Genomic DNA, 25054 nt, shown 5'->3' on the forward strand with positions numbered 1-25054 from the left:
CATCAACTGTTCTGCGGCGTGCAGGAGGCACTGGGGGGAGGGGGAGGAGAGGGGACAGGGCATGCTCATGGGGAGGAGGCAGAAATGGGTGGAGTGGGGGTTGAGCATCCTCGGGGAAAGGAAGAAGCCAGCGGCTGAGTAGCCCATGGTACATTGTGCTGCAGAATGCTAAGATGCTCTTTGTGTCAGTTCTATTGACATGTGGGAGACCTTGTCTGTTCTTCTAACACATGGGGGGATATTGTGGGAAGGCATTGGAGGACTATCAGCTCTCAAGTGATTTAGCCTGTGTCCGCACTGCAAAGTGAAAGCAGCCCCCAGGCTCTAACCCACCTGCAGCTGGGCCAGCTAGCCTGGGTTGTAAGCGCTGCCAAACTTGGGTAAGAGAATTATGGGTGCGGACGGGAGAGAGGTTAGAGGCAACACCTTCGTAAGAGCCTAGGTTAGCTCCACAGCGAAGATGGACCGGCAATGTGGTTAACACACGTTTTGTTCTTGAGGTGTAGATGGAACCGAATCTTGCATAAACCCAAAGCTGCAGCATGGTCCAGGATCCCATCCAACACTAGGACAGATCGCCAGCTGGCACAATCAGCTTTACTGACTTTCACAGAGTTCACATCAACCCATGGATGCCAACTGGGCCTCTGGGCCTGGCTCTGCTACAAGACCAAACTTTGCGATTATTATTATTATTTATTTGCATCACTTTAGCACCCAGAGACTTCCCTCAAAATTGAGGTCTCATTGGCCTAGCATTAGGGAGGTTGAACCAGGCATCTCCAGAGCTAAAAGCCAAATCTGCCGTAGCCCGAGCTACAGAGTCAGGACACTATAGCTTGTATCCTGTCCAGAGTGGGACCCATAATACACACCAGCATGTCTTCACTTTTACAGACATCTAGCAAGAGAGTCCTTGCCACCAAAGAGTTTACCAATTAAACAGATGAGAGAGAGAGAGAGAAAAGGTGGGAGGGAAGGGGTCTGTCCTAGCTCATATTGCAGGTCAATGGCAGAGACAAGGCTAGAACCCGGAAATGAAATCCAGGCCCCATTGAAAACCCCGCCACTGAATTCAACAGGGCAAGGCTATCAAGCCCCATCTCCCGAGTCCCAGGGCATGTTGAACCAGTAGACCACGCTGCATTTGCGTTGATGAAGTGCTCAGCAGAACCTGGTCCCCCGAGGCGGAGAGTCCGATCGCAGATGTAGGATTTGTGGACCCTGCTCACACATAAGTTAATTATTGCTTAGTGTAACTGGGACACGGCCAGCAGCTTCACCCTACATGGTACAGTCAGTTTGGAATGAGGCCACAGATCACCTAGAGGGGTGAAAGAGCTCGTGCGGCTGTTATAAAAAAAAATGCAAAATGGGTGGGGGTTTTTTTTGACAATGTTGTTTCACGGGACTGACATTTTTCCCTTCCATTCCGATGCGGAACAAAACCGCAGTTGAGAATGTCTGGATTTCCCAGCGGATGGAAAGTCCGTGTTTCAAGCAGATCTGCTGGCACTGTGCATGAGTGGAGGAACAACAATTTTATCCCATTAAAGCAAAGTGAGCCCCACCCTAGGAAGAAGGATCGTTTCATCGGGACCGTGCGACCTTGCCATTTCTTTCTGCCCTTCTGCACATTAGCGGGTCAGTCGTGGAGAAGAATTCATTCCCAAAGGCTCATGGCTGCTAATTCAGCTGCTGTTAGGAGTCTAATCCCCCACTCCACAGGCATAACCTCGCTGCTGAGCCCATCAGTCACCCCGCTAGCTGAGCGCTGTGCTTCCCCCTCGTCTCTGAGCCCTCCTCATTCTTTGGGTCACATCAGCAAATTCAGGCGCTGCCTCGTAAAACCAGCATTTCACTTGTGTTAGTCCAATAACCTGAGGCAAGGGTCCCTCTCTTGTAATCCACTGTGCAGTCTTGGGGTGCCTGTCATCTGTCGGTCGCTGCTTTGAATCCAGCGCAGGATGTTAGGCACTAGAAGCGGGCGCTATGGGACGACCCCCGTGAAAAGCGTTGGTAGGTCTCCGTGCACTGGGGAAAAGCCCCAGTTAAAAGCCAGCTCTCCTGAGTCCTCATCTAGCAGCCTAGCCACTAGGCCATGCAGCAACCCAGAGCACAAGCCTGAAGGACTCTCCTGCCCGTGCAGGCATGGAGGCAGAGCTGAGGACAATGGCAGAGCAGTGGGGGACGGGGTGTCTGCCCTACTGCTATCCTGCAGGACCTGCCCTATGGCGAGAGGGCTTCATACTCCATATCTGCCACTGTCTCCTTGCACCAGCACTCGCTTCACTATTTTAAAAATTTAAAAAAACAGCCTCAATCCTTGATTGCAGGTAGGTTTCACCCTCTGTCCCATTGATCTCCCCCTCACTTATTAAAGGGATCTTGCAAGCCTTAAATTAATCCTGCTTTAAAGTCCTTAGGGCAGATCCTCAGCTGGGCTGGATGGAACTTATGCCGATTGACATCAATGGAGCTACAGCGATTGACTCCAGCGGAGGATCTGGCCTATGAGCCGGAGGGGAGCATCCTGTGGGATCTAAACATCTAGTTGCCTGTCTATAAATCACCACCCCGATGAAAAAGTGAAAGAAAATCCCTGTAATGGGGCTCAGACTCACCACCGCTGGTGCCTCCTGCTGGTTGCTCCGAGAATGAGCTCAGTCCAGGCATGGAGCTCCTCCTGCTGGTGTCTCGCCCATTGTCTGCTCTGCTGTGTTGTTTCCACCACTGGGACACACATCGCTCTCTGGACCACAGTGTTCTCTTCAGGACACTGCCCTCCGGCAGTGCCCACTACTCCATTCTTCCTTCTTCCAGGGGTACATCAGCAATTCTAGTCCACACCTGTCTTCGTGGCCACCTGCCACCCCAAAGTCTAGTCCCTTATCTCAGGGACAAGGTGCAGTCCATGGGCCATGCTCCCTCATGGCAAGGTGCGGTGCAAGGGGGGAGAGGGAGACCCAGGCCCGCCCACTACTCTGGACCCCAGCCCAGGGACCCTTGAGCAGCAGCTCCTGCTTGCTGCCTTCCTACACTCCCCGTCACTGCCTGCCTTCCCTGGGCCACTTCCCTGTAGCCCTAGCACCCACTCAGGCCTTGTTTCAAGGCCTGCAGTATGGCCAGGTCAGCCAGAGCTCCCTCTGCCCTGCCCAGCATTGCTCTGTCCAGGGTGCCGCTCCTTCTACCAGGAGCCAATCCTCCTCCCTTGCTGGCCAGGAGGAGACTGCTCTCTCTGCTCTGCTGCAGCCTTTATATAGGGCTTAGCCTGGCCCTGATTGGCTGCCTCTTTCTTGGCCCCAATTGGCTCCCCACAGGCCCTTGCTGATTGGCTGCCAGTCTGTACAGCCTCTCTGGCCCGTTCCAGCCCTTTTTCTCATGGAGTGGGGCAGCCACCCCACTACAATCCCAAAAGACCAAGGCAGAAAATCAAGTGTTTTCCAAAAGCGCAGGTCAAAAACGTTCAGACTTGGGGGGGATGGGGGGGGGAGTAGACCTGAGCAAGTGGCTGACTTGTCCATTCAGTGACCGAAATGTGACATCCAACCAGAAACACGTGGTTTGGGGTTCGGCGTTTCCCTTTGTTTTTTTCTGAATAAATCTTGCTGCATTTCTAAGCGAAGCGTCGTTTCGAACCGAGAAGTTGTAACATTGCTTTTGAAAAAAGCGTCAAAACCAGAAACCAGCCTGAGCAGCAGCATGCAAGCAGCTAGCCCGAGCTCGTTTGCATTGAGTTAGGACCCAGAGCTATTTGGACCCAACTGTGCCCCTGTAGTTTCTTCCTATTATTTGTGTTGTGCCAAGAAGGGCAGACATGACACCAGGTGTCACACTTTTTGAGGTGTAGCACCACGCTCCCTAGCTATACCTCGTTTGGTTGATCTCAAAGCTCGAGCCATCATGTCCATTGTATGTGGGGGAAACTGACACGCAAAGAGATGCTGAGATTTACTCAAGTCACCCAGCCAGCCAGTGCTGGGAAGAAAACCCAGGCCTCCTGAATCCCAGGCTAGTGAGCGATCCATCAGACACCAGCGCCTCCCCTCTGCACTGCTGGACAGAGCCTTCTCTGTAGTTGATTGGAAAAAACCCAAAGGAGACGGTTGACAAATATCCCATCATTTTCCTTGGGGAGCTGCAACTCCAAGGCTGGCTCTGTGCACCTGGGAGAGCAGCCAGCCGGCCACACCAGAAGAGGCATCACATCCAGTTCTAGAGCAATGCTAAAGGAAAAACAGTTACCATCAGTGTGCATAAATCAATACCACATCGTCAGGAGGGCAAATGTGTGGTCTGAGAAGGACCGAGTCAGTATAACAGAAGACAGGCAAGGAACAGCAGACAAGGGAGTGTGGGGATCACTCCACTGAAAGGAGAGAGGTTTGGCCAAAGACCGACTCAAAAGCTGTATAGCGAGTGGCCAGCATCAATCCAGTTGCTCATTACATTTCCAGCTACCAGAAAGGGAAAGAGTGCATCTGACGGGTGGGGTATTGGACTAGATCTCAGGAGATACAGGTTCAATTTGCAGATCAGCTATCACCCTGGGCAAGTCACACTCTATGCTGTGCCTCAGTTTCCCCGTCTGTAAAATGGGGAATGGCCGTTCCCTGCCCCCCAGCGGGGTTGTGAGACTCCAGTCCGTGAACGACTGCGAGGTGCTCATGCATCCCACTGGTGAGTGTGCGGGCAAAGAGAGGGACCTGTAGCAACCTGCAGAGGGTGAGAATCTGTTACAGCCCCAGCTAAGGAGCCTTGGGCCATATAAGCACCGATATGGGCAGACAGCTTGCCAGGGCCTTGTCCCACCCCACTGGGAGTCTGGCCATCGACTTCAGCGAGAGCTCGATTGGAGGTCTGATGAGGATTGTCGGCTCTCTCCCTGCAATGATCCCAAAGCCGAAGGAAGCTGCCGCTCTGCTCTGGGCTCCATTTGCAGGACCAGAATCCACCTGTTCGTTTGGAGCAGACCTGGTTAGGTTGATGCCAAGCGACAGCAGCGTGCGCGGGGCTAACTCGCAAACCACCAGCCGTTGCTTCAGACCCTTCCCCGGGGCGTGCTGTGGTCTAAGACGCTTCTCTCCACATGCGCCTGTCGCTCATCTGACTTTAAAGGCCCGTGCCTCATAGGACGGGCTCTTCCACAACCTGATCGTTTTGTACCCTTCCGGGAAGGAGGTAGCAGCCCCACCCCATTGCCCAGGAGCTCCTACAATGGACCAAGATTTCACCAATGCTGTTTTAAAACCGGTTTTGCTTGCGTAGCTTGTGCACACACCCCCGGGGCCAAGGGCAGAGCCTCCATGCACAGAATTACCACTGAAGTTCGATATCCTGGCACCAACAACACTGCAGTGACCAAGGTCAGGCCGAGAGACTAGGAAGCGGCTCAGAGTCCTAGGGCCATTGCCCTGCACCTGATGCAGCCGTTTCCTTCAAATCAGAGCGGTAACAGGTTACACTGGTGTCAATTACTGCACAGGCTACAGGGGAATGGAGCATCAGACCCTAGCCCTGGCCAGTGCCTTAACCACAGGACCAACCTTCCTTTCTGACCACAGATGCCGCCTTTCCAAAGTGCCGGGGGCAATGCTCGTCCCCTGGCTCTAGCCCAGGCCCCGCCCCTAATCCACCCCTTCCCCCAAGGCTCCACCCCCGCCCCGCCTCTTCCCGCCCAGTTCTGCCCCCTCCCCCGAGTGCGCCGCGTCCTCGCTCCTCCCCCTCCCTCCCAGCCTCCTGCACACCGCAAAACAGCGGATTGTGGCGGGTGGGAGGCGTGGGGAGGTGCTGATTTGTGGGGCCTGCTGGCAGGTGGGAAACACTGGGGAGGTGGGGGGGAGCTGACAGGGGGGCCACCAGTGAATGCTCAGCACCCACCATTTTCCCCCCATCGGTGCCTATGTCTCCGGCTGATCGTTAGTCGCTATTTGTATACAGCCCAGTGGGGATATGTGGTGCTTTATAGAGAGACTGGAGGCCTGGGGGCTGGGGCCTCATGCTGAGCTTGCTCACGCCATAGAGAGAGAGTAAATCCCTGGAAGTCAATGGAGTTAAATTGCTGTTAGTGAGTGAAAAGACCGGCTCACCAAGCTTACAACCTATGAAGGTACTGAGATTCCCCCGCCCCCATTGCCAGACTAGCAATTTGCAGCATAGCAGGGAAGCGAACTGGCCTCCCCCGGGTCTTACACTGGTACAAGAACCATCCTCCCTCCATAGGATGGGGGTTAACCACATTCACAACCACCTCTTCCTTATAGATCACTCCCACAAGCCCCTGCGAGGCAGGGGACTGCTGTTATCCCCATTGTACAGATGGAGAACAGAGGCACAGAAGAAAGACTAAGTGACTTGACCAAGGCCACACAAGGAGTCTGAGGCAGAGCAAGGAAGTGAAGCCATGTCACCCAGATCCAAAGCTAGTGCCATAACCCTTAGACCATCCTTTTTGTCTACATGAGGAACTCCACAGTTTGGACACATTCAGCATCCCTGATTTAAGTGACAGTGCCATTCGAACTACAGCCTCACACAGTGCAATGACCATTACTCTAGGATAAGGAAGCTTTTGTTTTTAATTAAAGAATAAGGTAGCAATTGATTGGATTGAAATGCTTTTTTGGATCTGAAGCTCAAAGCAGAGAGCTCACGAACAACCAGAATGCCTAACCAAGCCATTTGTTGTGCTGGACAGCACAGAATTGGTCATAAAAAGCCAAGAGATAGGGTTGTTTTCTGCAGCTTGCACCCAATTAAGGGATGGGGGGGTATTTATTTTTGCAATTAGGGACCCTATTTAGCAGGGAAATTGTTTAGCAAGGAACTGACGTGAAGTGTAACATCAAACTTATCACTCATCTTGAAGAGGGAAATCAGACCCAATTCATCCTGTGAAGTGTGACACAATCATTTTCCTCCGAGACCTGATTAAAACTTCCAGCCAGATCCATCGCTATTAGATGCTTTCATGTTTTATCAAATTTCTCTCTGCCTTAGGACACATTGTTATTTAAAAGGAGAGAAGCAGTTTTCTCCCTCTCTCGTCTGGAACGATCAGATGGTAACTCATTCAAACGGAGAGATTTACCAGAAGCGATGACACTGAAATCATTTCCTGCCTTCACGAATATGTTTATATAAACAGTTTTATCCGTCCCTCTTTCTCAAGTGCAATTTTGGCGAGCATTATCAGCCACAATCTCAAGTTTTCAGAACCTTGCATGCAATTTCTTCCCTCCCTCCCCCACCAAATGCATTACATTTTCCTTTAAAGTATTCAAAAAACATTCTAGATTGGAGCCAGATCTGCTTGCTGTTTCGGAGATACTAATCAGTCCCATTCAGATTTTGTCATCCACCCTTTACGTTCTCTGACCTCTGCATAAATCAGCATTTTTCCCTCCCCATACTTTGGAAACGGGGAGATCGCTTTTTGATTTTGCTACTACAATGTTCAGGTATTTCTGCCATAAGCCTCCACTGTGGAGAAAGATTTGACTTTGGATGCTGTTGTCTTCTTGCAGTCAAAGAGTGGATCAGGCAGCTGCTATTTAAAGAGGACGGGCACGTGGTTAAGGCACATGCCTCCGACACAGGAGAGCTGGCTTCAATTCCCACCTTGAACATGTTACTTAAGTGATTTAGCAGCTTGAGTCCCATGTTCAAAAGTGACTTAAGTCCTGTCAACTTTCACTGAGAGTTAAGTCACTTTTGAAAATTTTTCCCCTAAGTGATTTAGGTGCCTAAGTACCTGGGCCGCTTCTGAAAATGGGACTTAGGTGCTTTTGGACATTTTATCTTTACTCTGCGCCATAGTTCCCAGTCTGCAAAATGGTGATAACACCACTACCATTCCTCCAACTATTGTCCAATGAGACTGTCATTCTTTGGAGCTTAGTCTGTGCCTGGACAGCATCTAGCACAACCCTGCATCACGTTTGAAGGCCTCTTGATATTCCTGTAACACAAGTAATGAGATCAAAGTTCAGTTCCAAGGCAAATGGTGGAAGCCCCATTGTTCGGGACTCAAACACCATAAGGAACAACCTTGCTTTGATCAGGAGATGGACTGGGTGACCTTATAGGATCAGAAGTCATAGATGGAAAAAGACCTAAAAGGTGTCTGTTGTGTTCCTTGAAAAAGAGAAGAGACAGGGCTGAGCTGTAATGAATATACAGGGGGTTCTGTATCGAGACTGATGGTCACAGAGAGATCTTATGGTTCTTTCTATCTCCCATACTGTCCCAGCCTGGTGTCACCACAAAGGGTCTCCTTAAGTCCTGTCCTGTCCTTGGGGAAAGGACTGTAGACCACACTACACCGTTCCCGTCTTGTAACCTTCATATGACTGGAAGCCTCTACAGAGATGCCAGGGCTCGGTCAGCATGAAAATGGAACTTTGTCCCAGAGGCAGCTCCTTGGTGTCAGGCTTGAGGCATATGAGCAGGGCAAAGCAAGGGGAAGCTTCAATGGGTGTTGTTTGTGCTTGTTCTGTGGCTAGATAGAGGTCTCCAGTCTCCAGAGCTGTCAGGCAGGTGTCTTTCACGAGCATTAGTCATTTCTTGAAAAATATACATTTGAAATTCAAACCTGTCAGGAACGTTTTTCTGCATTTTCTTCCCTGTCACTGCTGCCTGCGAAGGAACGAGTGCAAAATTAGCCCCGCTCCCCGGGAACCAGCCTTCTGCTCCATCAGCTGAAGGCTGCCAGAGTCTGTTGCTTGTGGCATCATAATAATCCACTCTTCTGGATACAGAACCTGGGCTCACAGGCCACAGATAATGGCGTCACTGTGCATCACCCTTTATAGCACAGTCGTGCTAAGAGGCCCCCATTGTGGTAAGGGCAGTGACTGTATATGGACTGCTCCACAGCATTTATAATCTGAATGGACGAGACAGATTAGGAAGCAGCATGCTCCCCATAAGGAGAGATGGATGATTGCACTATAAGGTGGGTAGAAAGTTGGCTAGATTGTCGGGCTCAACGGGTAGTGATCAATGGCTCCATGTCTAGTTGGCAGCCGGTGTCAAGTGGAGTGCCCCAGGGGTCGGTCCTGGGGCCGGTTTTGTTCAATATCTTCATAAATGATCTGGAGGATGGTGTGGATTGCACTCTCAGCAAATTTGCAGATGATACTACACTGGGAGGAGTGGTAGATACGCTGGAGGGGAGGGATAGGATACAGAAGGACCTAGACAAATTGGAGGATTGGGCCAAAAGAAATCTGATGAGGTTCAATAAGGATAAGTGCAGGGTCCTGCACTTAGGATGGAAGAATCCAATGCACCGCTACAGACTAGGGACCGAATGGCTAGGCAGCAGTTCTGCGGAAAAGGACCTAGGGGTGACAGTGGACGAGAAGCTGGATATGAGTCAGCAGTGTGCCCTTGTTGCCAAGAAGGCCAATGGCATTTTGGGATGTATAAGTAGGGGCATAGCGAGCAGATCGAGGGATGTGATCGTTCCCCTCTTTTCGACATTGGTGAGGCCTCATCTGGAGTACTGTGTCCAGTTTTGGGCCCCACACTACAAGAAGGATGTGGATAAATTGGAGAGAGTCCAGCGAAGGGCAACAAAAATGATTAGGGGTCTAGAACACATGACTTATGAGGAGAGGCTGAGGGAGCTGGGATTGTTTAGCCTGCAGAAGAGAAGAATGAGGGGGGATTTGATAGCTGCTTTCAACTACCTGAAAGGGGGTTCCAAAGAGGATGGCTCTAGACTGTTCTCAATGGTAGCAGATGACAGAACGAGGAGTAATGGTCTCAAGTTGCAGTGGGGGAGGTTTAGATTGGATATTAGGAAAAACTTTTTCACTAAGAGGGTGGTGAAACACTGGAATGCGTTACCTAGGGAGGTGGTAGAATCTCCTTCCTTAGAGGTTTTTAAGGTCAGGCTTGACAAAGCCCTGGCTGGGATGATTTAACTGGGAATTGGTCCTGCTTCGAGCAGGGGGTTGGACTAGATGACCTTCTGGGGACCCTTCCAACCCTGATATTCTATGATTCTATGGTAGATTCAGTGACTTGTCACAGTCACAGAGGAAGCCTATGGCATAGCTGAGATCTGAATCCAGATCTCGCAAAAGTGGTGTGTTGCCATAACCACGAGACCATCCTGCCTCTAGCAGGTAGCGTGTAGTGTCTGGAATGAGATTTAGGGCCTGAATTTCAGAGGTGTTGAGTCCCTGCCTTCAAGTGGAGTGGGAGGCATTCAGCCCTTCTGGGAAAGGGGTGCAGGGAATCAGGCCTTTAATTTAATCTGGAGGTGAATTAGAAAAAGGCCAACTGCTTTATGAAGACACTCCGTTCAATTAGATGAGCAGGGATGCTGTCTCAGCAGCGTGATCAATTCACACTCTTTTTCCCCCAGAACTCCAATCACACCCCTCTCCAGGATATCGAGTCACATTATATCCAGCCAGAGAAACATGTGGTCATCAGAGCAGCTGTCACTACCTGACCTAGCAACTACCAAGGTTTCATTCACTGCTGCATGGATGATCTCCCTTACCGTACACCAGTGCAAATCCACAGTAACTCCATTAATGTCAGTGGCGTTACACAGGTGCACCAGAGAGCAGAGTCCGGCCCACTGAATGCAGCGGTCCTCAGAAAGACAAGGCTGCTCAGGAAGGAGAACGGGTCTGGCAAGTCAATGTTCGCTATTGATTTAAGGTCTGACTGAGAGTCACGGGAGTTTTTTGACAGCCTTTCCAATTACCTATTGATTTTTGGCTGGAAAATTCACACACAACAATAGTTTACAGGCCAGAGTCTCAGCTGATGTAAATCAGCGTAGCTCCATGACTTCAATGGGGCTATGACAACTTACACTGACAGAGGATGCGACCCAAGGAATTTAGAATGGCTGAAGACGACTGAACACAGCCTCGCTCGCCACAGGGGTGGAGCAGCACCAGCAGCAGAGCAAGCGTTCCATCTATAACGCCCACCAATGGTGTGCCTCAGACACGCCCTCCAGACACCACTTCTAGAGGCAAGTTCAGTCTCCAGGGAGCATTCAGCCCTTGGGCTCTCTGCTGAGAGAGCAGCAGTTAGTGCCAGCTGACATGCCAGTGGGTTTTGCCATGTCCTAGATTGGACGGAGACCGCCAAGACCTGTCATACAGGACCCTTGCAATTAAATACTCCCGGGGGGAATTCTGCACCACTGCGCAACGCAGAATTGTGCAGAAATGAACGTTGTGTGCGCAGAATTTCTTTTCCCCCACAGAAATGGGCTGCAGTGCTGCTAGCCGCCACTAGGGATCACTGGACCTGGCAGAGCCCAGCTCGCACATAGAAAACACTGCTGCGGGGAGGGGGAAGGGAAAGCTAGAGGCTTCCCAGCAGCTGCAGGTCCCAGCATGCCCTGAGGGAAGGAGAGAGCGGCGCGCAGGAAACTCCGTGCAAGCTGGGACCAAGCATCAGGCTGTTTCTCCCTCTGGATCCCTAGGCTCTGGGCAGGGAGCGGGTGTGGGTATCTGTGCCTGGGGGGCCCCCGTGGCTGGGCTCTGGGGGGAGGGGTTGTAAGTGTCTGGCCCCCTGGCTGGGCTTGAGGAGTAGGAGGGGGCAGAGAAACAGGAGCTGGGTTGTCATAGGGGTTTCTTTAACTCTCTACTCCTGGGGAAATTTTTGTGTGTGTGTCTGTATTGTTACAGATATACTTGCTGACAGGCATTTTGAAATAAATTACAGAAATCATTGAAACTGGCGAGCTTATGTAGTGATAAATTGACAAATAAAATCTGCAGAATTTTAAAACATTGTGTGCAGAATTTTTTATTTTTTGGTGCAGAATGCCCCCAGGAGTGAATTAAAATAGAAGCTGCAGCACAGAGTTCGTGGGGGGGAGAGGGAGGGAATCAGTGATCCATTTAGGGGCAAAAGGGCCCGATTCTGATCTCACACTGCTTTTACACCCGTGTGACTCCACTGATTTCACTGGAATTACTCCTGATTTTCACCAGTGGAAGTGAGACCAGAACTGGGCCCAAATGAGGTGGAAAAGGTGGTGGTGTGGGGATTTTTAAGCTTAGATTGTGATCCATTCCTCTCCTGCAAACAACCTTTAATGCATGTAAATCCAGGTCTGAAAGGAGCCCCAGCTTTGCTTAGGGAAGCATCGCATTTTCGGGAAGAAAACCAAAAGCATTGTGCCTCGCTCCCCCTCATGACAAGTTGTGCCTTCTGCTCAGATCCCGAGCAAAATCCCCGATGAAAGGCAGGCTCCAAGCTGCCAAGCGTAAAAGGCTCTGGCTTTCTCTCTGCATCCCATGCCGATGCTTGTGCTTATATCACAGGCTCCTAACGAAATGTCTAAAGCCCAAACCTCTTCCTACTCAGTGTCAATTATTTTTTGGCAGGTCGTTTCCCAACTTTTGAAGAAAAAAGCTTTTCTACCATAGTAAAAAAAAATAAACCCCGGAGGAAGCCAACACCCAGATACATCTGTTCAGCTTCTGACTTAGGGCAGCTGCGAATGGGGATGGATCACTTGATGATTCCCTGTTCTGTTCTCTGAAGCACCTGGCATTGGCCGCTGTCGGAGGCAGGATACCGGGCTAGATGGACCTTTGGTCTGATCCAATATGGCCACTTTTATGTTACGTTCTTACAAAACGGGGTCATACTCATTAGCCTGTGCTAGGATGATCAAATGGCCTCTTCTGGCCTTAAAAAAAAATATTTATGAACTTTGAGGAAACTCTAGCTTCAAGTTTCACTGGGCTAGCCCCATCAGTGGCACATGGGATGCGAGGCTGGATTTGAGAGAGATCAGGGCCACATTTCCAACTGCTCAGCACCCACAACTGACGCAGGTTTTCAAGAGGTAAGCACCTAACATGCCGACTGCTTTAAAGGTGAGCACTTGTTTCGGTGTCCCACTGGGAGCTGAGCTCTCCGGGGCTCTTTTGAAAGTTCTGGCCCGGCAGACTTATTATTACACCGCAGAATAAAAGAGAGATGGCTCAATGGGAGCGAGTCTGTGTCTGCACGTGATTCCAACTGAGAGGGCTTATTTGGGGCGTGCACCCAAAAAATCAACCTCGAGATTAATAACCTAACCAAGCAGGCTGTGCAGCTTTAGCCCAAGCTAAGGGAGCTGCTGCCTCTCACCTCCCCCACAAGCTGTGACTCAGTGTCGTGCAAGCTGAGTAATCCGCAAGATGTAAGGAACATCTCAGTAACACCCAGCTGCCTGTCACAAAGGGGATCCTGCTTATCTGGTTTTCACTTGGAACGGAAGTCCCAGTGACTGGATCAGACAGCAGGCTTGCAGAGCATGGGAATTTGCCAGCTTCAATCTTACCATTGCTCTTTTGAGGCAATTCAAATTTGCGTTGGATGAAAGTTACTTTGCAGGAGTTTCTGCCCAGCTGCTTTGCCTTAAAGTAAAGGGACAGGGACACATGCATTCGAGACCTTGCTGTTGGTGTTATACCCTGCGGTAAGGTCTCCCCTGTGACTCTGGCATCCTCTTCCTGCCACTTTGTCATTAGGGAGTCAATGCAAGAGTCTCTCTGGGGAAGAGTCTCCAAGAAGATACAGCAGCAGTCAAAGGGTTAACAGCAGTGTCACATTATACCTGTTATATGTTTACGAGACTGGTCCTAAGAGGTGCTGAGCACCTCCCACTGCCATGGCAATGAATGGGAGCTGCAGGTGCTCAGTTCTCCTTAGGTGCTGGGCAGAGGCTGGGGACAGGGATGCATCCTGCCCCAACCCCACAGAGCAGATGGGGAGCCGCTCCATGGAAGCGCCAGCCCCATAACAGCAGTCCTGAACTGGAGCCTTGACAGTCTTCCAGGAAAGGAGTCTGTTTACAGGGACTCAATGTGATTCAATGGCATTCACCCTGAAAGACAGGAAATCACTCCAGGATTGTAACCATGTACCCCAATGATATGGCTCTGTTGCTCAGGGGGAAGAAGACACCCCCCTTACCCCCAAAATGCTGTTATGCAGGAATGCCTCTGTGGAGCAGCTCTCTGCACAACACAGAAGGTGTCACCCATCATTCCTCTCCCTCCGCCCCCCATCCAGCCCCTTCCCTTGAGCCCCACTGACTGGCAGAGCCACCTTTACTGCTGAAATGGAGCCTGGCCTGCCCCTAGCTGCAGAATGATGGAGCAATGGGCATGGCATTGCATTGCCGTCTAATGGCTGCCTACATCTAAATGCGTATTGGGGTCACTTGGACTGTGCATCCCTTGGTGTTTGCTGGCAGGATGGCCCAAAGGAGCAGGGAATCAGTACACGAAGGAAGGTGCATTTCAGCAGGCAGGGAACGTAACTCTGAGCTCGTCACCTCCAGATTACACTGGGCCGATGATCATGTGTGCATTTATCCATGAACTGGATTGTGGGGGGACATAATCTGTGATTGTAACAGGCTGGCAGTGTCTGCCTGAAACTCACAACCTGGTTGGCAGGCATTAACCCTGCTGACAGAACAGGTAGATGGTTACCTAGGCTGGATACAAGAGACATGTGATGGACTCTCTGCAGAGAGAACGAGGAGTCCTTGTGGCACCTTAGAGACTAACTAATTTATTTGAGCATAAGCTTTCGTGGGCTAAAACCCACTTCATCGGATGCATGCAGTGGAAAATACAGTAGGAAGATATATATATACACATAGAAAAGATGGGTGTTGCCATACCCACTATAATGAGAGTGATCAGTTAAGGTGAGCTATTATCAGCAGGAGAAAAAAAAAAACCTTTTGTAGTGAGCGACAGGGTCAGGCCAGATGGCTACAGCAGATGGCTACAGGTTGAAGGTAGATACATTAGCTCCAGGTTAAGCAGGTCCCTTTTCCCTGGGTAAGATAACAGGGACTATTCCAGAACACTCAGGAACTTTCTAGAACTAATTAAGGCAGGTAGGCTAATTAGGACACCTGTAGCCAATTGGGAAGTTGCTAGAATTAATTAAGGCTAATCAGGACACCTGGTTTAAAAAGGCTGTCACTCCAGTTAGTGAGGTGCACGTAAGGAGCTAGGAGTTAGAGGACTGCTGCTGGAGGACTGAGGAGTACAAGTGTTAACAGACACCAGGAGGAAGGTCCTGTGGTGAGGACAAAGAAGGTGTTAGGAGGAGGCCATGGGGAAGTAGCCCAGGGAATTGTAGCTGTCGTGCAGCTGTTCCAGGAGGCACTCTAGACAGCTGCATTCCACAGGGCCCTGGGCCGGAACCCGGACTGGAGGGCGGACCCAGGTTCCCCCCAAACCTCCCAACTCCAGACCCAACACGACGCATCTTTCCTTCATCTTTCTCTTGTTCCTAAAGTAATTAAAGAGCCTCCTCTTATGTCCCTTACTCTGTGTAACTCAGTTTGTGTTGTAGCCTTTCGGATTTTGTCCCTACACACTTGTGCTGTTCTTTTGTACTTCTCCCAAGCAATTTGTCCATGTTTTCACTTTTTGTAGGGTTCCTTTCTGATTTTCAGGACATTAAAGAGGTCCCGATTGGAAGAATAGTAAGAGGCCAATCCGCCTCTCTTTTCTTCGCACCGGGAGAGTCTGCAGTTGTGCCTTTAATATTGTCTTCTTGAGAAACTGCCACCTTGCCTGAACTATACTTTGCCTTAGATTTTCTTAGAGCTAAGCATGGCCCCTGCAACATCAGTCAGTGAAATCTTTGGAGACGCAAAAGGGGAAGGAGACAGCCTAAAAGGTGATGCCTCTTTCATGTCAGCTTTACACTTCCATGACTCTCCTTAGGTTCTAGGGAAATGGTCGGATTTACATCAGCGTAAGGTTCTTGAAGTCTAAACACCACCTGCTTCCTGCAGATCTCCATTGAAACCAGCCCGTCTCCCAGTGGAGTTGATCCTAAGGGGACTGGCCACGTCCTTCCTCGTGTTCTTGTTTGCCAAGAGGAGCTGTCACCTACCCACTGCAGGAGAAACAAGCACTGGCTGTTATGTGCTAACATCAGGGCTCAGGAGATCAGTCGGGACTGGCTTGGAGACGTCCAAGATTTAGAAGAGAGGACACTGGTTTGTTCCAAGAAAGAACAGGAGTACTTGTGGCACTTTAGAGACTATGCTCAATTAAATTTGTTAAGCTTTCGTGGGCTACAGCCCACTTCATCAGATGCATAGAATGGAATGCATAGAATGGAACATATAGTAAGAAGATATATATACATCTGATGAAGTGAGCTGTAGCTCACGAAAGCTCATGCTCAAATAAATTGGTTAGTCTCTAAGGTGCCACAAGTACTCCTTTTCTTTATACATTCTGTATGTGCATATATATCTTCTTACTATATGTTCCATTCTATGCATCCGATGAAGTGGGCTGTAGCCCACGAAGGCTTGTGCTCAATTAAATTTGTTAGTCTCTAAGGTGCCACAAGTACTCCTGTTCTTTTTGCAGATACAGACTAACACGGTTGCTACTCTGAAACCTGGTTTGTTCAGTGGAGTTTATGAAATTCTTTTGCTGGCTTCTACTTTTGTGTAACTTTTATGCCTATTGTGGAGACCCCTGGGGGCTAGGTCATAAGCAGGATTTGAACCCAGAACCCTTACATCTAAAAAGCCCAGGCCTCTACTGCCAGAGTTAAAAAAAACTAAGTGTAAAAGCCTGGCTCCATTGAAGCCAAAACTCCCATTAGCTTCAATAGGGTCAGGATTTCCTCTTAAACCTGCTAGTGTGAAGCACCAGCAGACTCATAGACACAGTTATTGAGTTAACGAACAGAGAGCTCAATCTTCTTTCCACCCCCCCACCCCTTACTAACTCAAATGTAACCTTCTGCTTCGGTGCTAGAGATGCGGTGTGCTAGGGTGACACCTATCTGCAGAACCGAGTACCAAAGAGACACCCGCACCTGCCTGCCACCTGGGCTTCTTTCAGCTACATCATAAAGAGACCCAGAAATAGCCAGGATGGAATGCCTCAATTCACCATGAGCATGACAACCAGGTGTGTGCTCCTGGCTAGCTGTACACAGGTGCATGCAGGCCTGTCTAGACCCAACTTGTGCTCCCCACACACACCCTAGCCATAGACATTGCAAGATATAGTACACCACAAACACCAATAAAGAGTCTATACACCCTGTACACACACACAATTACGGCTTATGGTTTCTTCGCAGGACTACACGGTATCTGAATTTCCAGCCTTCAGCTCAACGCTGGCTTTGTCCAAGTGTCCGTCATGCTTATGCAGAGATCAAGGTCTGCAGGAGATCTATTTGATGGTCCGAGAATGAGAGCAAGCCGAAATAAAGACAGCGCGCACATGGTGGGCGGGTGTCTTTGTTTGCATCAGGCTGCAGCCACAATACGGCACCTGTCCGTGCAGCAAGGAGGGGGCACTTCTCTACGTTCACAGGTGCTGACCTTTGGTTTTGAGGGTGGGTGCCCCACTGCGGCTCCACCCCCTCCCCTGAGGCCCTGCCCAAGGCCCCACCTCCCACTCCACCTCTCCCTGACCCAAATCCGCCCCCTCTCCCGAGACCCCCCCTTCCCTGAGCACCTCCCGCCCGCTGTTGCTCGCGCCTTTCTTCCCCCTCCTGCCCTAAGGGCAGTGAGCAGGGGAAGGGGCAGAGGGGAGTGAGTGGAGGGTCTAGCCCTGCTCAACAGCTGATCAGTTGGCGCAGGGCCAGCTGCTAAACAGCTGATTGATAGCCAGCCCCAGTGCTGCCACCGCAGCTGCCCCAGCCAGCCCCCTGGGTACTGAGCACCCCCGGATCCCTCACGGAGTCTGCACCTATGTCTACATTGAAAGATGGAGCACAGAAGACATAACCGATGCAAGTTCCATGCACTGCATTTAGCTAATCTGTCTGTTAGTCACCAGAGTGGGTGCCAGGGACCTCTCCTGACTTCTCTCTGTACATTCACCTGCACTTCAATGAGTACTTCAAGGGAAACATATTAGTTATTCACAGAGTGGAGAAGGCCTTTGCATACTTATTAGCGCTCCTTCGAGGGAACAGAGTTGCTGAAAGAGTGGGAGGTACAAAGGCACAGATCTCTGTTGAGTGGCTCCAGCAAGCACTCCGTCAGCCCTCCGAGCTGAGGTGGTACCAGTCTGAGCTTGGAGGGAGGCTGGGCCCCTCCTGTAGGATCCTGGCCCAGATGAGTGTGCCTACATGACATCAGCATCCTTGCACACTCATGGGCTTAAACATGGTGTTTGGTAGTGTAACAACAACTGCTACGGGGTGTCAGCAGGGATTGAACCCCGGGAACTTCGGCCCCACAACACAGCCCTCTCTAATTTGTGCTAAAGGAGTAACTCCATTAGCTAGTAGCAATAGTCGGCTCCTATCTTCGCTCACGCCCAGCCACTAGAGCAGTGGTTGGCTACCCTTGGCATGCGGCCCATCAGGGTAATTCGCTGGAGGGCTGAAAGACATTTTGTTTATGCTGACTGTCCGTAGGCACCCTCCCCCCGCGTAGCTCCCAGTGGCTGCTTCAGGACACAATCATTTTTTTAAAGCCAAATCCTCAGCTGGTGTAGATGGACACAGCTCCATTGAAGCCAAGGCAGCTACACCAATTTACAGCAACTGATTATATTATCTAGATAAATATCAGGGGTCCCTATCCACACTGGTCAGAGAAACTGAGCTGGTACCCTGACAGCAGCAGGGCATGTACATTAGAGAGGGTCCTATATACCTGAGCCTCCCTAAGGTAACTGTGGATGCTCTCATTAACCTTACCCCTCCTCTCTCTGGAAAGTCTCCATCTCATTACAACCAATAGTTTGTACTATGTGCAAATTGTCCAACTGAATGCACCAGAGCTTCAGGGATGCCCACGGCACCGAACCCCTGGAGGTCTGGCTGACTTGCCAGCCTTGCAAAACTCAGCAGTGAGAGGTGAGCCAACAGCTACCGAAGTGATGCTGAGCCAAGCTAGCAAAAGCACTTATCATTACTGCCTATGAGGACCAAATTCACAGACACCAACCGGACCAAGCAAATTCTTGTTGGGCCAGATCCTCGGCTGGTGTAAGTTAGCATAGCTCCACTGAAACCCATGCAGCTACACTGGTTTATATCAGCTGAGGATCTGGCCCAGTGAGCCCCATTCTCCTCTTACTTTAAACTCATTTTAACGCCATCATGGTCTGATTTTTCCTCTCTTGGGGCTGCACCATGGGAGTTTTGTTATTAACTGAGATGGGAGCAGGATTAGGCTCTTACAGAAGTGTAAGTCCGGAGTAACTGAACTCAGTGGCGTTACCCTGGTGTCAAATAAAGTGCGACATTAGAATCAGGCCCATTGACTTCAATGGGATTATTTCGGATTGACACTGGTGTCAGTGAACAGGGAATCAGGTTGAAAAGGTGAAACTGACTGGTCTAGTTTCACTGTCAAAACGGAGCGAAGGGTGAACTTTAAACAAGCCAGCCCCAATGGTGACAAGTATCTTATAAACCAGATCTTCAGCTGGTGTAAATCAGCACATCTCCCTTGGAGTCAATGGTACTTTGCTGACTTACAGCATGTCAGGATCAGGTGGGCTGTGTTTACATGCTCTAACATCACATACCAGACATTCATTTAAATAGGTGCCCAGGGTATAGCAAAATATACATCAGCCTTGGTAATCATTACACTTTTGTTTTCATACAACGCATGGGACAAACTTCTGCTCCAAATGAGGTGGATTTAAATCCAGAGTGACTCCTCTGACTTCAGGGGAGTTACACCAATGCATTTGAAGTAATAGAGAAGAATCTGACCCATTAAATTCATCCATAGTTGAATACATACAGAGTAGGTGAAATTTACTCTGTACTTTTACCCCAACCCATCACCTTCTATGCATCACTTAAATCTCACTCCAGGATTATTTTTGAGAGTTGCCCTAAATGGTCCAGTGGTCTTTTGCTGGCCCTCTGTCACCTAATAAGATCTGGGAAACACGCGCTGACACAGATCAAAGGTATTTAGGCTCCTATATTCCACTGAAATCAATGGGCATTAGGAACCCAAGTCCCCTTGTGGATACAGACCTTTGTTTGAACTCAACACTCCTCTGTTGAATTTATTAGCCTCCCTTTAATGTGCTGAATGTTTCTCCGGCAGTCACAGAAAAGGGTCGGCTCCCTCAGGGGATGAAAAAGACTCCTAATAATTAGGACAAACAATCATTATTACTAGCAGAGCCTAGGAACCACAGTCATGGACCAGGAGCCCACTGTGCTGTGCGGGCAGCACAGAGAAAAAAGTTGGCCCCTGCCCCAAAGAGCTTACAATGTCCATTAAGTGAGTAGAGGTTCTCAAGCTCTGACCTACTGAGTCCTTCAGGGTGCGGCACTGAATGAAATACTCGGAAAACCAAACAGTGGGGAGGGAAGTTGGAGGGCGGGGGTGTCCAGACCTGGAGAGGATCTCCCTCTTGAGAAGTGGTTGGCCGGAGTTCCAATTGCTGTATCTGGCCTACAGTTAACACTGCCTTGCATTTATCTAGCACCTTTCCTCCCAAAAATAGATCCCAGCTTTCTTTGGCATTTTGAACCCACCTGTTTCCAGTGTCCATCATCCACTCAGATCTGGGGGACAGGGTCAGCCTTTTGTCTTTGGGCTGGTGGGCACCTTCACCCTCCTGAGACTCATCCAAGGGATGTTCTCATCTCCAAGGCCACCTGATCCTACTGACCACCCTCTTCGCCCCGCAGATGTCTGTTCCCATCTCTCGGGCTGCCCCTGCCTTTCACTCACCACGCTATAACCAGCCCATGCAGGCAGTTCTCCTGTGCACATGCACACAATATTTAGTGCCTGATCCAAGGCTCACTGAAGTCAGCAGAGACTCCTGTTGACTTCCATCAGCATGGGATGGAGCCCCTCGTGCCCACTTCAAGCACTAATATCTCCGTTCTAGAATCAGTCTAGCACCTAATGCACTGGACTGGACGAATTGTGTTCTAGTCCTGGCTCTGCCACTCACCTGCTATGCAGCCTTGGGTATGTCACTTTCTTTCTCTGAGCCTCTGTTTACCCTCCTACCTGTCTTCTCTATTTAAACTGTCAGCGCTTCAGAGCAGGCACGGTCTCCCACCGTGGGCGTGTCTACACTGCAACTTGCAACAGCTGTCCGTCTCCTGCCTCAACAGGGCCCTGATCCTGGTTGCAGCTGTCACGGAGCGCACAGGCTCGGTGCCCTATTGGAACCACTCCGAATGGAGTTCAGACAGGACCCTCGTGCAGTGTGACAACCCCCTCAGGGCACACTCTCGCTAGGGCAAGCCTCCTGGGGTCTGACCTTGAGCGTTCAGCACCCCTGTTTACACCATGAGTGCCCCACAGTGAGTCCGCCTGAATGGGACACCTGAGGCAGGAGTGCTGAAACAATTTTTATAGTGGGGGTGCTGAAAGCCATTGAAGCAAACTGCAAACTCTGTATATCATGGAAACCACTTCAAGCCAGGGAGTTCTGCAGCACCCCCTGCACCTCTAATTCCAGCACCTATGCTGTCCCCAAAGGGCCCTGCACCCCAACTTCGCAGTCAGCAGTCACTCTCGGCCAGCAACGTAGAACCGAAGGGTTTATTAATCATCTGCAACACAGTGTAGAATAGATCTTGCTAGCACAGAAAGTAGGGAAACTCAGCAAAGTCCATCTTGGGGGGATCCAGAGCCCAGAGCTCTCCCCGAGTCCCAAAACAGGAGACTGACTTGCTTTCTGTGCTGCCCAGTTGCCCCTCATCCTTCCTTTGTCTCTTTCCCAGGCAAAGAAATCACTTGGCCTCCAGCTCTGCCTTTGTTCTCCAACACCTCTTGGAGGGGTGCAGAGAATGGATTCCCGACAACAATTGCCAGGATACAGAGTGTCAGCCATTGTCTGTGCCCAGGCAGCCAGACGGCAGTCACACCTGCCCACTAGGGCAGTGGTCCCCAACCTTTCTGTGGGAATAGCATATTCCTATTCCCAGAAGACTGTGGCGGACACCAGACACCCCACCGCCGAAATGCCGCCGAGAAACGGCAACGCGGTGTCCTGCAGGCGCACACAACTGCCCTGGTGGGCACCATCGCACCTGCAGGCACCGTGTTGGGGACCCCTGCTCTAGGGGGTCTCTGCAACGATCTCACATCATTGTCCCACCATCTAGATACTTGAGTAAACACATGGGGAAACTGAGTCACACACACTATTCAGACAAAACATTAAGAACATTCCCACTTTGTCACAGGGGCCTCTAAGCACTCCTGCAATATAAATAACACATAGGTTCCTCTAAAGCACCCATCACCATGGTGTCTGAGCACCATATTTTCCAGAGCAGTGGCTGAAGCTTCAGGTCTCTATTAAATAAATCCCAGCTTGGGTATGGCAAGATAATAGAATAGATAATGGAAAGCAAATCTATGGGATGAAACTTGAGGCGCAAATCCTGAAACACGCTGAATTGAAATTTACCGCCCATACCTGACAAGTCCCTAAAACAACTCTCACATGGAGGATAATCATTTCCATGAATGTGTTATTTCAGCGTCTGAGTTAAGGACCGTGATAAAGTTGAATGGTTAATTTAGGGAGGATTTTTTTTTTTAATAATTATGAGGCTATGAATACCAGATCATTAAATTTATACCTGAGTATTTCATCCACATGGCGAGGCTCCAGGCAAATTCAGAATGACTGCAGCTTGGTGAGTAAGATACAGTTGATAACAAAGAACTGTATATCCCTGCTCCTGGCCTCTTCTTTATGCTTGGAAAACCAGCACCATGTAGGCGATGTCCTTGATTTCTCCACATCATCCATCCAGTAGCACAGTTAATGTGTATTTAATGCAAACTGTGTCTATTATTCTCTGCACTAGGTGCAAGGAGGGGCTCAGAAACAGCTGCAGAGAATTTCACACAAGGAAACAATACTCGGAGGTGCAGATTCAGGTTTTAACACCAGCTGCAGCTTTTAGTGCTGTCGCAGTAACAGAAAATGCATCAAATTTGAAATGGCTCCTCAGTGCGCGTGTGAGAATCTGTCACATGTAGGCCATGGGGTGTTTTGTAAGCATAAAGGGGTTAAACTAATGTAACAAAGCATCCAGCTTGAGCATTTATTTGCTGCAAAAAACTTTTTTGCTTTTGTTTAAAATCTAACAGAAAAAAATACATGCCTGGAAAGTCCAATGTGGCTGATATTTTCTGTCATTTCCCCCCCCCACCGCCCAATCTGTCCACTGATCTTTGCTATAAACACAACCAGGATTGGAACAGCTGGGAATGCTGCAGATCTGGACACCTCTCATCACGGCGGTCAGCCTCTACACCAGGGGATCTTAAACTTTATTGCACTGCGACACCCTTCTGACAACAAAAGTTACAACATGAGCCCAGGAGGGGGGCCCCCAAGCCTGAGCCCGCCCGAGCCCCACTGCGCCTGGTGGGGAGCCCAAAGCCAAAGGGCTTGAGCCCCAGCCAGGGGACCTGCAACCTAAGCCCTGTTGCCCAGTGCTGAAGCCCTCATGCTTCAGGTTCGGCTGTGGGGTCAGGCTTCATCCCTGGGGGTCAGGCTTCATCCCTGGGCCACAGCAATTCTAAGCCAGTCCTGGCGACCCCATTAAAATGGAGTCCCAAGCCCAGTCTGAGAACCGCTGCTCTCCTCTGAAGCACTCCAGCAGGGCAGCTGCACCAGTTTAAGTGTAGATATCACCTTTAGGAGCTCTTTTTCTGGCTCAGGGCTCAGGTATTTTGGTTGGTGTGGTCCAGGGAGGTACAGTTTGGTCGTTGGTAGATTCTCCAGAGCTGCTAGTTCGGTACCTTTCACCAGAATTCAATTTGCTCCGTTTCTGGCGGGGTAGGGGACACGATGGAAAGGTACAGAAAGTTCAGGGTGCAAGTCAGCCAGTGCACATGAACAAACAATGCAGCCAGTCATGGTTTCCCAGGAATTCAGTTGCTTTGCAATAGATACTGGAGTGTTTCAACAGGCCCAGGAACCAAGCCTCAGGGCTGGCTCATCCTCTGTGCCTTACAGGAGGAATTGAGAGAGGCAGACAAATAAATAAATACCCCCTACTGTCCCCCTAGGCCTGGCCTGTTGGTTGATGCTTATTTCCCTTGGCTTTTTACTTTAGCAAAGCTTTTGACACGGTCTCCCACAGTATTCTTGCCAGCAAGTTAAAGAAGGATGGGCTGGATGAATGGACTATAAAGTGGTGTAACAAAGTTCCTGCTCTACCTTGGTGGGTCTCGCGCTTATTGGCGGATTTGCTCGCCTTGGAGCTTCACGGCAGCCCTCAGCTTGGTCGTTTTTCTGAATTCACAGTCCAGGTCGACTCCTCCTGTGTCTGACCAGGAGTTGGGAGGTTTGGGGGGAACCCAAGCCAGCCCTCTACCCTGGGTTCCAGCCTAGGGCCCTGTGGACTGTAGCTGTCTAGAGTGCCTCCTGGAACAGCCGTGAGACAGCTACAACTCCCTGCGCTACTTCCCCATGGCCTCCTCCCAACACCTTCTTTATCCTCACCACAGGACCTTCTTCCTGGTGTCCTTGTACTCCTCAGTCCTCTAACAGTCCACGTTCTCACTCTCAACTCCTAGTGCCTCTTGCTCCCAGCTCCTCGCACGCACACCACAAACTGAAGTGAGCTCCTTTTTAAAACCCAGGTGCCCTGATTAGCCTGCCTTAATTGATTCTAGCAGCTTCTTGATTGGCTGCAGGTGTTCTAATCAGCCTGTCTTAATTGTCTCCAGAAGGTTCCTGGTTGTTCTGGAACGTTCCCTGTTGGGAAACGGAATGTCCTTTGCTTGCTCCTCAGCTATCTGCTTTCTATTCTTTCCTAAAGCCCCCTGGCCTGCATTTTTCTTACTTTTTGACCCTGCCTTAGTTCCCGCCCCTCCTCCCCCCCCGACCAGGTCAGACGCTTTTTTGTTTTGTTTTGTTTTTTTTGCCGTTTTTTTTTTGCTGCCGTTTGAGTGCTGGTCAGCTGCCAATTTGCCGCCAGCACACCCCCCCCCCCCACGCCTGTTCCCGGGCGCAGCTATTTGCCTTAGCTGAAACCCGCGGAAGAAGGGGGAAGATTGCCGACCCGCTATCCGGAGGGGGGAGTG

The 25054-nt window shown here is 50.2% G+C and overlaps 1 long non-coding RNA gene across 3 annotated transcripts in view; it reads right to left on the reverse strand.

Moving 5' to 3' along the window:
- LOC125624580 (uncharacterized) overlaps positions 1-22914 on the reverse strand; it is an 88403-nt gene extending 65489 nt beyond the window's left edge. For 2 of the 3 annotated variants that reach the window (XR_012665507.1, XR_012665505.1), the window contains exon 1: positions 2625-4215. This is a non-coding gene — a long non-coding RNA (uncharacterized LOC125624580). Of the gene's footprint in view, positions 1-2624; positions 4216-22590 lie in introns of those variants that run through there. The other variant, XR_012665506.1, reaches the window with a different exon arrangement.
- Between the last annotated feature and the right edge of the window lie 2140 nt (positions 22915-25054).

This window comes from Caretta caretta, chromosome 19, assembly GCF_965140235.1.
Source record: "Caretta caretta isolate rCarCar2 chromosome 19, rCarCar1.hap1, whole genome shotgun sequence".
Classification (NCBI taxonomy): domain Eukaryota; kingdom Metazoa; phylum Chordata; order Testudines; family Cheloniidae; genus Caretta; species Caretta caretta.